Consider the following 14062-nt stretch of genomic DNA (forward strand, 5'->3'; position numbering starts at 1 on the left):
TTCCTCATCTTCAAAATCCATCGACTGGAGATAGGTTTAAACCCGTGCCTTTGGGTGTAAGAGACCAGAGTCTAACCATTACTACACTAGCGCAGCCAAAATCTTTTCATGGGAGAGGAGCTTCGTGCAAAGTCAAAAAGCCAAAAATTTTTCATGGAGAAAGGGGGTTGCGGTCACAGCACTCTTCACATGTACGTATCTATATCCATTCACGTATTACCCTCTACGTTCGAGATCATGGGTTCCGCAACCCTATCCTCGTTGCACCATTACACTAGTGTATGCTACGTTATTAAATTGCAAGTACTACAAGTTTTTCAGGAGAAGGCACTTCGCCGCACCCCCCTCGAACGCAGAGTTCCATTTTACGCGGGGGTTATCGGTACCGATCCACGTGCTTTTAAAGGAGACAACCAGACAGCCTTAACTAGGGCGTGCATTTTAATGCGCAAAAGTCTTAGTGTCCTTTAAATCACTTCTTTGTCAGCATTTTAGTTATTCTTACATTTTAAAAACTGTTGCTTCTACAACAAAATGCTATGACTCTAGTATACCTTCTGCCGAAAACAGCGAAATAGAATCATCGGATACCACGTGACGAGGGAGGAGTCAAGTACCTTCTTGTGAAAAACAGACAACATCACCCAAGGCAATACTATCAGCAATTACAGACAGCAAGATTACCTTAACCAGGTACCGCAATCTCTCATCTTGGAGGTTAATAGCCTGTAAGAACCATCGTGAGCTGGAGATATATGTCCTCTCATTGAAACTGAGATTACTTGAACACTGGTAGTTAGCGACTCCAGTTATTTTTTCAACCCTTTTCTTGATACTGCATTGGATTATGAACCAACTGAATGCATTCCCAACATAGAACAAATCCTCCCTCCCCTTACGTTGCATTGACAAGATACTTTGAATGTGATAGATGGGCAAAAGCTGTGCCAAAGTTTCAAATTCCAATGAAAATACCAGTGCGATTCTGGAGTCTTAGAACCCAGTCTGGTTCAAAAGGAAAAAGCGTGAGAGTCGCGAATCTGGATGAACTGCTGGATCTAGGTCAATTCGTATAAGATATGAACCCAGGGGAAATAGTTTGAGTGCATAGGCTCTAGTTCGGCTGCAAGGAAGGTCAAAATTTGATTGTTTGGCTTCGGAACTGCAGTAGTGTTTTCTTCAAAATTAACTTTGGCACAATGCATACTCACTAACATCTTTCGCGTCTCTTGTTATTACAATGTAGATTGGAGGAGGGGGGATTATTCTATATTGTGAATGCATTCAGTTGGGTGAAATTGCAATGCAATAGCGAGAAAAGGCTAAAAAAGCTTATTTTGAAAGGAAAACCCATTGCTTTTCTGGAGCTAAATTGGCGACTTTGGACACCTATTGCAGTCCAACCGCTGTACCTGAGTTCATGTCTAATACGAATTGACCCAAATCCAGAATTTCGTCCATATCCGTGACTCTCAAGGACGTATCGTTCGGTAGTAAGTGTTTGTGTGTGGTAATACGTGTACTCACGTGAACGTACGCAAAAAACAATTTCATAGTTTTGTCAAGTATATTACTGTCCCATACAAAAAAAAAGAAAAGAAAAAAAAAACAAATACAGATAGATTTTGTCATTTTTCAAACTTTCGATAGGGTTTTAAAATCCGTAGCTATAATTAATTTTAGTTATGCCTTCAGCATTTTTGTAATCATCTAACATTTAATTGCTTCTTTTCTAATTAAATGTTTGCTCTACAAAACTTTTTCTCTTACTTTTTCTACAAAAAAAAAAAAAAAATCGTGTCCTTAGTTTCTCATCTACAAAATATTTAACAAATGCTTTGCTTTTTAAAACATCCATGCCTCAGAGTTTACATACCGTAAACAATAGCTACGTGAGTTCTTGCTTTTGGAAGTGTTTCTGCCAAGAAAATTTTAGAAACTTCATTCACTTTTAATTAAGAATAAAACTATTAAACTGAAAAAAAAAGCTTTTCTTTCTCACACTTTCTTTAAAGAGACTAATACACTAAAGTAACGGCATTTTATCATAATATTCTGTAAGGAATACATTTTTCCTATCCCAAAAATAATTACTTCATTTTATATGGCAAGTTTTGTAATCGCGAAAATTTTGTATGTAAAATATCGATCTAAATTACCATCCCCCCCCCCCCCCCCAAAGTTGATTGGTTTTCTCGGCCGGACCGCAGGTGCATATTTACCTAAAGACGTACAACCGATTGAAATATCCATTTTGACGATCCCTGAGTTAATTACCACCAGTTTTCCTGTGACGTCAGTGTATACGTATGTATGTTTCTATTTTGCATACCTCTGAAACGGTATGCCGTAGAAGTTTTAAATTTCTTATGTAAACTCTGAGTGGGGTCTAGTTGTGCCCCTCCCCTTCTGGTTGCATTAAAATGTTCCAAACGAGGTCATTTACACATTTTTGGGATAAATCATTGTTAATTTTAATGCAAACTTAAATGATGCTATAGTTTAGGCACCACTTGGTAATGTGTCGCCAAAGCTATAGTTGCCAAGTTATTGGTGGTGGAGGAATTTACCGCAATTTCGGTAGTGTATCGCCATGTTGGTGGAAAATGATTTATTTTTCAAACTTCTATACAATCTGGCGCTATTGACAGTACAGTAAAACCTGTCTACAACGATACTGTTGGGACCTAAAAAAAACTATCGTAATAGACATGTTATCTTTATAGACAGTTTGATTATTCATGCTGACACTTTGCTGTGGCCAAAAAAAATATTGTTATAGACAGGTTATCGTTAGACAGTATCGTTATGCACAGGTTTCACTGTATTTAGTGAGTAATCCACTGAATCGTGTTAAAATTGTCCATAACTGGAAAATGAATCTCACTGAAACACTTTTTTTTTTACATCGGTTTGCAAAAAAAGAGAAGTGCTAAATTGTTTTTTTTTTTTTTTTTGCTAACTCTAAGGCTTTTGTTTTTTGTCCACACGGTTTTTATGCAGTTTTAGATTTAGATCACAAACGCAAATAAAAACATCACTTTTCTTCACATTTGAAAGTACAATTTCCGTTGCAAGTGCAGTATTGCGGCAATTAATCAAGCTTCATTAAAATTTTCGATGAATATATTGAAACTAACACTTGATGCGACCTCCACTAGACTTTTTAACTTCACAGACACGTTTCGTCATGAAATCTACTAGACTGGCACATATAGTTTAAATTTCAAAATTTCTGAACCATTTGTCAATAATGGCTGAAATTTCCTTGCCCATCGTCGTGCAGTCAAACTTATAAAGCCGTTTTTGGACGATAGCCCACAAATTTTCTTTTTGATTCAGGTCCGGTGAACTCTAGGGCCAATCCAGAACAATAAGGCTGCATTTTGAGCAGTATTTTTTGATTCGCTGAGAAATGAAATCGCTCGCTATCTTCTTGAAAAGCGTAATTTCCGTTTATTCACTGTTTAGATATGGTTAGAAGCCCTTTTTGGGTCAATATGACTTCGTAACTGGCGCTATTCATCATTAATTCTACGGGAGCAAGAGATTCCGTCTCCAAAACCCTGATTCTGCTAATTGAGAGGTTCTCATTTGCTCCTTTTTACGAACTTGGATCTAATCCCTGAACGACAAAATCTGTTTCGTCAGAAAAGATAACTATCTCAAATAGATCTCAGAAAATAACTTTTATATTTATGTACCCATTCCAACCTTTTTCTTCATACCAAACGTGTTTCAAACCCAATATTTATTTGTTAACAAACTTTACAAACAATTGACCCCCCCCCCCCCTTTGCCCTACCAGAGAGCCGCAAGCTGGTAAGCTTAAATAATTGCGATTAAGTACATTTTCCAGTCAAATATGAAGTTATAAATGACTAAAATAATTGACTAGCTACGTGCCATTATAAAAAAAAATACATAAAAAAGTTGTACTTATCTAATTTAAAGTCAGCACATTTGTTTATAAAACATAAAGAAATAACTGATTAAATTAATAGACAAATTAATTACCATCCTAAAAAAATAACTTTTTAAAGTTAGATTTATCATTTCAATAGGATAAGTATAAGTCAGCACACGAGTCAAGAAGTTATAAATAAATATGTGATTAAATCCTATACCCGCTTTGTCCAGAGGCACGTTTTTTTATTCAATAATTATAACCTTGAATTTAAAAAAGAAACAAACGAAATGACCATTGTAGTTTGTAGGTGGATGATGTCAGAATAACGTAATATAATTCACAATCAAAAAAAAAAAAAAAAAAAAAAAAAAAAAAAAAAAAACCTGGTCTTTGACTAATCACAAGTTACAAAACTATTTTTTTAGAAAGACATCAATTTTTTAACTTTAAGCCTATTTGCACCATGCCGCTTCACTGCTGATTTGCCTGGACTGATTAAAACTCGGGGGTGTTCATGTAAACACGACATACGTATGCATCACCGCTTACACGCCATGGGGGGGGGGCATACAAAGGCCTACCCGCTTTGGGCAACCTACAAGCTTTGGGCCACGCTTCCCTATATCAAAATGCAAGGTTGAAACTGCAAAATAGGAGGGGGGAGGGATTTCGTGTTGGAAAAAAAGTAGGGGACACCAAGAAGCCGACACAATGTTGCAGCTCGATTGTCCAAATACAGAATTTGCCACTCAGGATAAAAGTCTTTTTACATAAAAAAAAAAAAAAGGTTTGGAAAATTTACACTGAAAGAAAGTGCTATAGTACACTACCTCAGTAAAAATATCTTCAACGTTTTTTATACATGTATCACTAGCGTTTAAAAAATGTCCTTTTCACTGGTAATTTTACTTAGCTCAAATTTTTATCTCAAAGTGACAGCAAAATTTCTTCCGCTCATTTTTCATAAACACGTTGCTTTTTGTCTTTACAAAAAATACTTTTGAAAAAACTCTTTTTAAAACTTTTTCTGCTTAGCAGCATGAAAAAACTTCGAAGAAATTCCAATTAATAAAAATAATTTATGAAGTATATTGATTAACATTCTTTACATATTTTCTAACTAGAGCTATTTTCCCTTTTGGTATTGTTCTTAAATTTATTTTATACCAAGCCGTCCGATTAGGAAACTTTCCTTCTCAAATATTATTGAGCTGATTTATTTTTTAACAGAGTCTTATGCTCAGAAAAAAGTATTCTTTTAATTTCATTTTTAACGACTTCAAACAATTGCTGACTTTATTAGGATATTGAAAGACAGCCCTAATTAATACTTTTAGCTACATATTTTTAATTACACTTTTTTTCATTTCGTATAAATGTTCGTTAATTATAATAATAATTAAGGGCTATTAATTGGGAATCAATTGTAAGTAAATAATTATTGATGATTAAGAAACGTTGTTTTTGTAAGTATACTTAATGCACTATTTTGTTCAAAGCCTGTTGAAAATATTTCCTCAATTTAAAAATCATTTTTTACATCGCAAATAAAATTACAACGCTGAATATTAAACCAATTCAATTTTCGTCTTTTTCCATAGAAACATTAGGTTAAACCCATCATCTATCACGCAATATTGGCTACAAAAATTCAAATGTATTTTTATAATTTAGCTTGATTTGCAGTTTTTCCCTGAATCTTTTTTTTTCTTTTTCTAAGCATGCAAGGGTATTAATTGAGATTTAATTCCAGTTCGCTCAATTTCTAACTTCTTTTTGTTTGGTACAATTCTTGAATTAAGAAGCGAAAAAAAAATGTTTAAATATGATTTTCAGGAATTTTTAGCATATCTCAGTACGAAATTAGGGCATCAGTATGTCCTCCTATTACTGGACTTTCTAAAAAAAAATTATCTTCTTTTCACATAGATAAAATATTTGTTTAAAACTCAGCGGTTACTGTCAAGCACATATGTGTAATTTTAAAACTAGTTAAACTAAAAAATCCCTGTTAGTATGTTTATCGTAATAATAAAAAATACAATTTTTAACAAAGAAATACAAAAAAAAAAAAAAAAGAGGAAGCACATATAAACATTTATATTAATGATTAAAACAAAAACCGTCTGCACATTGAAAACAAAAGCATAAAAACCAAAGCCACAGTTCAAAAAATCTATTGCTGGCGCAGTTATGTCTGGATAATGGCTAAGAGGTAAAACAAACAAATCCAAAAACTTACTTAATTTTAAGCTTTATGAATCACAGTAAATTTAACGTAACAAATGATGAATCACATTTAAAAAAAACCACCGTTAACATTACAAATTGCCCAAAGGCAATACTTTACTTCCAAGAGAAATGGTATGTTTTCGTTCTTTGGTTTATTTTCAAATCACCGCCAAGGTGGAGATTTCATAATTTTAAAAAAATAGGTATGTTTTGTGAAAGAAGTATTTTGATTTTTTATAAAATAATTTTTCACTGGTAGAAAAGTTTCATGAAATACAATTTATGCAAACAAACTTAGCAAAAATAAATATTTCAATGATTCTTGATTTTAATTTGCGCCTATTTGAATCAATTTGAGCTATTATTTCGAAACTTCCATAAAAGTGATACTTTTAAAAACGCAACTTTTAAACTAGTTTCCTTACACAATATAGGTATCAATATCACAATTCTTAAATCTTATGAAGAAAATATTTTGTCCATAACTGTAAGTATAAGATCTGAAAACGACTTCCCAACACACCGTAAATTGAAGAAGGATTGTAAAAAATAAAACACCTTATGTGTTCTCTGTATTTCAGAAAGAATTCTTTGTGAAGCGTAAATTCTTAAAATGTTTTCTGCTGTGAAAAACCTTTTAGTGTTCTTAAAGAAAACACCAAAATGTATGACATCTACATTGAAATTGTTCGGATGAACACTTTTTTATAGAATTGCTGAAAGCAGGGAGTAAATCGGTCGAAATGGAAAAAATGGTCAGAAACGTTATTTTCTTTGTCAGCTGTTGGATTCTTTTTAAATAGTTTCAGTTAAGGTTCCCATCAGGTGGAAGGGAAATAACAGGAAGTGTTAGAATTTACTTTTCTAAAAAAAGAGTACTGATTAAAAATTAGTTAAAATGTAGAAATAATAGTAATAAAAATACATCATAGTTGCATTTAGTTTAAGACATAGAATTATTGTTGAAAAACGCACCTGAATCTTTTTTTACTTTCTTTTACATAGTAAAACTAGTATTGTATTCGCCATCAAAATTTCACGCAAATATCGGCTCAAATTTTCATTTTGTTCACCCCGAATGAATGTTAAGTTTTTTTTTTTTTCAGTCCGACCGTACGTGTATATGCACCTAGAATGTATGGCCGTCCGAAATATCTATTTTAACGATTCCCAACTTAATTACCACGAGTTTTCTCGTGACGTCTGTGAGTAAATATAAACATGTAGGGGAGACCGGGGTAAGATGACGAATGTCTTAATTTTGGCGTTTTCCTCTAGAAAACAGCATCAACTAGATATTACTGGCTTTTCTATCGGTTGGTCGTTCAGCAATGGTATAAAGACGATGAAATTGTCATATTTGTGTTAGTTCTGAAGCTCTGATTGTTTACCGCTGCTGGGTTATAACTTTTATGCATGTGTAAATAAACTCTGCTAAAGATACAGGAATGATAGATTGTTTTTCTTTAGTATTTATAAGTAACTTAGGTTATATACTGCTTATTATCACGAATAAACTGGCAATGAAGACGAATTCTTTCAAACAAGCAGTCCGGGGCACGATGACTGGCCGAAACACGGGGCAAAATGACAATACTTCTTTTTTACAAGTCCGCCTTATAGAGAGGAATCTTTTGACCCTCCAACGGAAGAATGGTTCTAGTGCTGTAATGCGAGAAGTGGTGGCGTGAAGAATGTTCCAATTATGAAAATGGCCATTTTATTTGTAACTATTGTTAGCTGCACAATTAATCACTTCAACGTAACTTTGCAATTCATTGCGCTTAATTTAATGCTTTGTGAGATGTAAAAATACAGTAAAAATTTGTTAAAATATGTAATATATTCAAAAAATAACTTGTGTTCAACCGTTTTCAGTGTTGTCATCTTGCCCAGTACTGGGGTAAGATGACGATTTGTTAAGGTTATGAAAAAACAAAAATATCTTTTATTCATTTCATTTGAAAAATTAATTGGTACTATATTTAATACTACAAAGGACCATTCTAACAGCTTATGTAAAGGAAATTTTACTATCCTTAAAAATAATTTAATAAATAACAAAAATTGTTAACATAGTCATCTTGCCCCGATGTATGCGCTTATGTGTGTACAGCATAACTCAACTCACATAACTCAAAAACGGAATGCCGTTGAAAGTTAAAACAGACTCTTAGTTGGGTCTAGTTTTTCACCTCTCCTTTTGGTTGCATTCGGATGTTCCAAAAGGGGTTTTTTAGACCTTCTTTGGGGAAAATCAGTATTAATTTCAATGCAAACACAAGTAATGTCTTAATTTGACGAACACTTGGCGATACATCGCCAAGTTTTTGGTCGCCAAGTGTAGTTGCTAACTTGGTGCTTTATCGCCAACTGGCGAAAAAAAATATTTTTCGAATTCAGTTTCAATTTGGCGTTATTTAGAGAGTTATAAATTAAATTACATTAAAATTGTCGCTATTGGGAAACGTAAACTCTGTAAAACGCTTTTTTGCATTGGTTCGCGGAAAACTAATTAATATTTGAAATGTTTTAAGATTTCTTAATGTGAGTGACGCGCCAGACTCAGGTGAAGTTATGGTGTTGGTGTTTTTCGAAAAATAACTGGAAGGTGTTGATTAAAATTCATTAAATTGGCGTAAAAAGAATTCATGTGGTGCACACATCAAGTCGCTTTTGGTTTAAAAACGAAAAATATGTACTTATACACTATTTTTGCTGCCAAATGAAAACAGACTGCAACATTTTTTGTACAAAATGTTTAACAAATTACACTAATCTACAGAAAATTTCTAATTCTATTTTTCTAAACATTTTTTCTAAAAGAATACCAACGTTAAAGTAAACAAAATATTATTTTTAAACTTGTGTTAATAATTTTTTCCCCTTTCTTGGGATATAAAAGTAATATATGTTTGAATTATCTTCATGTCTTGTTTTGCCGGTATTTAAGATACGAGTATTACGAGAATTTAAGGACGTAAAGTACACATTTTTCCTTGTTTTTAAATACATTCTTGAAAAGGAGGTTAGTAATAATTGTAATCTTTCCCTGAGAATTTATCTTTAAAGAATAAATCAATAAAAGTAACAACTTTTCAATAAGTCCTTCCCTTAAAATTGACATCCTTTTTTTACTGAAAAGTAGATTAGCAATAATTAGCAAATACTTTTTACAGCTAACTTATTTTGAAAACCAAATCAACAAGCATAATTTCTTTTCAATAAGCACTTCTCTTTAAATTATGATTCACATAAAGTAATATGTTGTCCTTTGTTCTTTATCAGCCTTTTAACGAAAAGCTTTTACTTTAGTGTCCTCCTTTCTGACGAGAAACCTTTGCCAAAGAGCCGTTTTAACTAATGAAGCATAAACGTTGACTGACATTAATGAGTTCAAAACTTAACGTCAAACGTTCCTGAAGATAGCATTCGGAACAGCTAGTAATGATGTCTCTTGAGAGTTTTTACTTCTCAGAAAAGAAGATTTTGAATCCTTTTTCCAAACTCATTGTAGGTCTTCAACTGGTTTTCTTTGAAAGCCATCGACATTCCATTTAACTTCAGTTTTAAATCGGAACAGTTTGTCTTTTGAGTTAAACAAATCATTATGTTTATTGTGTCTTTTGCTTAAAGAATTTTTTTTCTGTTTAATCAGTTTAACGGAAAAATTACGCCAAGTTTCCATTAAGAGTTGTATTCAGATAATACTATTTACACAAACTTAATACCCCAATAAGCGGATGCAAATAAGCTTTTACAAATTATTTTGGTTAAAGATAAGTTGTTTTGAAAAGAAAGATGCAACTCCAATTGTGAAACTATAATCTTTTTTTTTCAAAATATCGATTGCTTTTAAGTTTTAATTATTTGCTGGTACATTGTAAATGAATGCAACTTGAAGTTTCATTGGTATGTTTTTCTCTTTTTCAGGTGTTATTGAAATTTTACCTTCCCCACGGTTGAAAATTGCTAAATTTGTTACTGAAAAAGGTAAGTTATCTTTATATAGGTTTCATTTATAATAATAACTGTTGAGACTTTCAATTAAATAAAACCTTTTTCATTCCAAAAGAAGAACACAAGTGAAAAGAAGTTTGAGTTACAAATTATGTTACCTTAGCTGAATCAGTGGCGTCACTACGGGGAGGGGAGTGCGAGGGGGCGGTCCGCCCTGAGTGTAACCCGTATGGGGGGTGAAACCCAAAGTGGAATTCCAAGTTTCTGAAAAATATGAAGCTAAAATGCATTTTTAAGACTACAATATCAAAAACATTCTGGGGAAATCCCCAAATCCCCTTTTCTTCTACCCCACATCATGGAGTGAATACTATACTGCCGCGTGCAGGTAAAAGGCAGTATCTGCAGAAATGAGTTTTCGAGATATTTAAAGAAATGCGTTTTGGATTCAATACTAAAAATAGGGAAATGTTAGAATTATACGTCTTTTTTTGAGCGGAAACCAAATTAGCGAGCTTGTACAATAAAGATAACGTACAATAGATGACAAAAGTGCAAAAAAAAAGAAAAATCTGCAGTTACTGCCCTTTACCTGAACACGGCAGTATACTCAGGATTAGGTTCATATTTTCAGTGCCTAGACTGAAAATTGTATGACTTTCATGCTTACGTAGAACAATAAAACACCACAAATGGGGGTGACACCACAAATTACCGCCCCGGGTATCACCAATGCAAGGTACGCCACTGGTTGAATTAAATGTGGAAAAGAATAGACGCAAAAGGGGGCTTATAAAGAGAAAAAGAATCTTCAAGCACTTCAAAAGCGCTGACGCACATATTGCTCGTAGAATTTATCAGTGCTGTACACTTTGCAAAATCGCAAGTATTTATAATTTTAAACTGAAAGTAAATATAGTAATAGAGTAAGTAGCTCATGGATATACCGATTTTTTTTCGGTCAAAAGAAGTTCTCAAACTTTTACTCCACTTTACCACAGTTTGAAATTAAGTTGAAAAAGAAACTTTAACTATTCAATTGTGTGTTCGTTATTCTTACAGCAACTAATTTACCTCCTCAAAGACAGTTTCCTTTTTGAAATAAATTATTTTTTTCTTAACATAAAGCATTTGAAATGGAAAAGCTTTATGTATTATAAAGCAGGCTTTGTCACGAAAACATGAGAAATAAACTTTTACAGAAATCTCGTTTTCTGATTCCAAGTGAGTAAAGTTAGCTGAAAAATTGAAATTAGTGCTTTAGGGTGTTTGAATCAAACCCCAGTTGATGACATATTTCTTAAGATAAAAAATTCCAATACCTTGGCCCTCGCTCTTTTTCTCCTCTTTCAATTCGAAATTGCAAGACATAATTTATCCTTTTTAGATTTTCAAAGTGAAAAAATTAACTAAACAATAGAAAGCGAAAAGTAGAAATTGAAAATATTTTTTGCATGCCTCTAATACACCTTGTTAAAAGAAAATGAAAAGAACAAGTTTTAAAAGGTTGGAAAAGTTTTTAAAATAACTAAGTTTTATGTTGTAATTGCATACCACGTCGTTTTGCGACTTACTTAAAAATACAATGCATTGCATACATTACTTAAATCTGAAAAACGTTTCCGTTACGTTTATTTTTTAAAAGAACATTTCTAAAAGAAAGTTTAGAATATTAAAAATAGCAAATACAGTCTTTGAAAATTTTAATCTGTTTTTTAATCAGAGCATCATAATGAAAAAAATTGTCAATCTTAGGTTGAAATATCCCCCTCCTCCACTCTTAGTTTCATCTTTGGTTTGTTTAAATTGAAACTGAAAAACAATTCAACAGGTACTGAGATGGAACGGTAATATAATTTCAATTACCAATAAAATCTAGAAAACATAATGTACAAATTTTGTTGATTTTAAAGTAATTACTTATATGAATCATTTTTAAAGTGCAGTTGAATTTCAAAATTTTATTCTTTAAAAATGTTTCTCCTTAAGCAATATGCATATTTTAATCATTTTTAGCAAAAACCATTTTTATTTTTTGAATTCCTTAAAATGTTTACTCTTTTTAAGCGGTAAGTAAAAAAAAAATAATTTCTCACGTAAAAGGACAATTTCCCCGCTGGTACTACTCATTATTTATATATACACAATTTTTGGAAAATAATTTTCACACACAGCTGTTGGTAATTATTAATAAACTTCCAATGCTCTTTAAATGAAAAAAAAAAAAAACCTTCGAAATGTTCACGAAAAAGCGCCTACTCTATTACTAAACTTAGACAACAGAGAGGACTAATTAACAGAATTATCAAGTACTTTACTTTATGTTTAATCATTAGGTCTATTCCATTCAGGCTTGAAGTTTATCAATTGTTATATCCTATCGGGCTAAAATATGCTATATAATTTGATTCGTAAATATTTTAATAAATTTTACAAAATGTTCGATTTGGTTTAAATGAAAAAACCCTTCAAAATGTTCACGAAAAAGCTCCTACTCTGTTGCTTAAAAAAAATAACACAGTGAACTGGTAATAGAGTAGACATTACTCTTTACTTTATCTATTTACTAGTGGTACCAGCACGGCTTTGCTCGTAATAGAAAAATAAAAATATTTTGGTTCGCCTGTATATTTACAAATAATGTATGGTAAATTTTCTCGCCAATTGGCTTGTATCCATATTAGGGTTCCACGTTATGATAATTTCGTATCTCGCCAATTGACTTGTACCCATGTTACGGTTCTACGTTATGATAATTTCGTAATTTACTCGTCCGCCTTATGATAATTTTGTTCTTAAAATTGGAATAGAAAAAGAACCACACCGAATTTTCGAAAAATCACTTCGAGGTGCACACCCCCATGCTACAAACTAACTTTGCCAAATTTCATGAAAATCGGATGAACGGTCTAGGCGCTATGCGCGTCACAGAGATCCTGACAGAAAAAGATCCTTACAGAGAGACTTTCAGCTTTATTATTAGTAAAGATAACTAAGCACTAAGTTAAATCCATTTAGGTTTGAAAGTTTTTTTCATTGTTTTTATATCCTATAGGATTGAAAAATGCTAGCTAATTTTATTCCTCTTTCTTTAATAATTGTTCTTAATTGTCTAATAACATTTAAATGAACAAGTTTCCAAAACGTTTATTAAAGGGCTCCCAGTCTGTTACTAAACTAAGATAACAGCGTGGACTGGACACAGAGTGCAAAAGTATTCTTTAGTTTATGTTTACTCACTAAGTTTATTCTATTACTAGTGGAATCCTCACGGCTTTGCCCGTAATAGAAAATTAAAAGGTCTTTTGGTTCGCCTGTATATTTACAAATAATGTATGGTGAATTTCCTCGCCAATTGGCTTGTGCCCATGTTACGGTTCCACGTTATGATACTTTCGCAATTTACTCGTCCCTTTTTATGGCAATTTTGTTCTTAAAATTGAAATAGAAAAAGAACCACATGGAATTTTTGAAAAATCACTCCGAGGTGCACACCCCCATGCTACAAACTAACTTTGTGCCAAATTTCATGAAAATCGGCCGAACGGTCTAGGCGCTATGCGCGTCACAGAGATCCTGACAGACAGAGAGACTTTCAACTTTATTATTAGTAAAGGAGGCGTTAAATTTATTTTCAATTATCATATCCTGTAGGATTTAAAAAGGCTAACTAATTTCATTTGTAATTACTTAACAGTTAATCATTGTTACCTGGATATCCAATATAATCTTTAAATGCATAAAACTTTCCTAACTTCATTAAAATACGCCTACTCTGTTACTTAACAAAGATAACAGAGTGGAGCGATAACATAACAGACAAGTACTCTTTACTTTATCTTTAAGCACTAAGTTAAACCTATTTAGACATGTAAGTTTTTTTTCATATAATATAGGACGGAAAAATGCTAGCTAATTTCATTCTTATTTACTTAAATAATTGTTACAAATTGTTTTTTT

This window comes from Uloborus diversus, chromosome 5, assembly GCF_026930045.1.
Source record: "Uloborus diversus isolate 005 chromosome 5, Udiv.v.3.1, whole genome shotgun sequence".
Lineage (NCBI taxonomy): Eukaryota > Metazoa > Arthropoda > Arachnida > Araneae > Uloboridae > Uloborus > Uloborus diversus.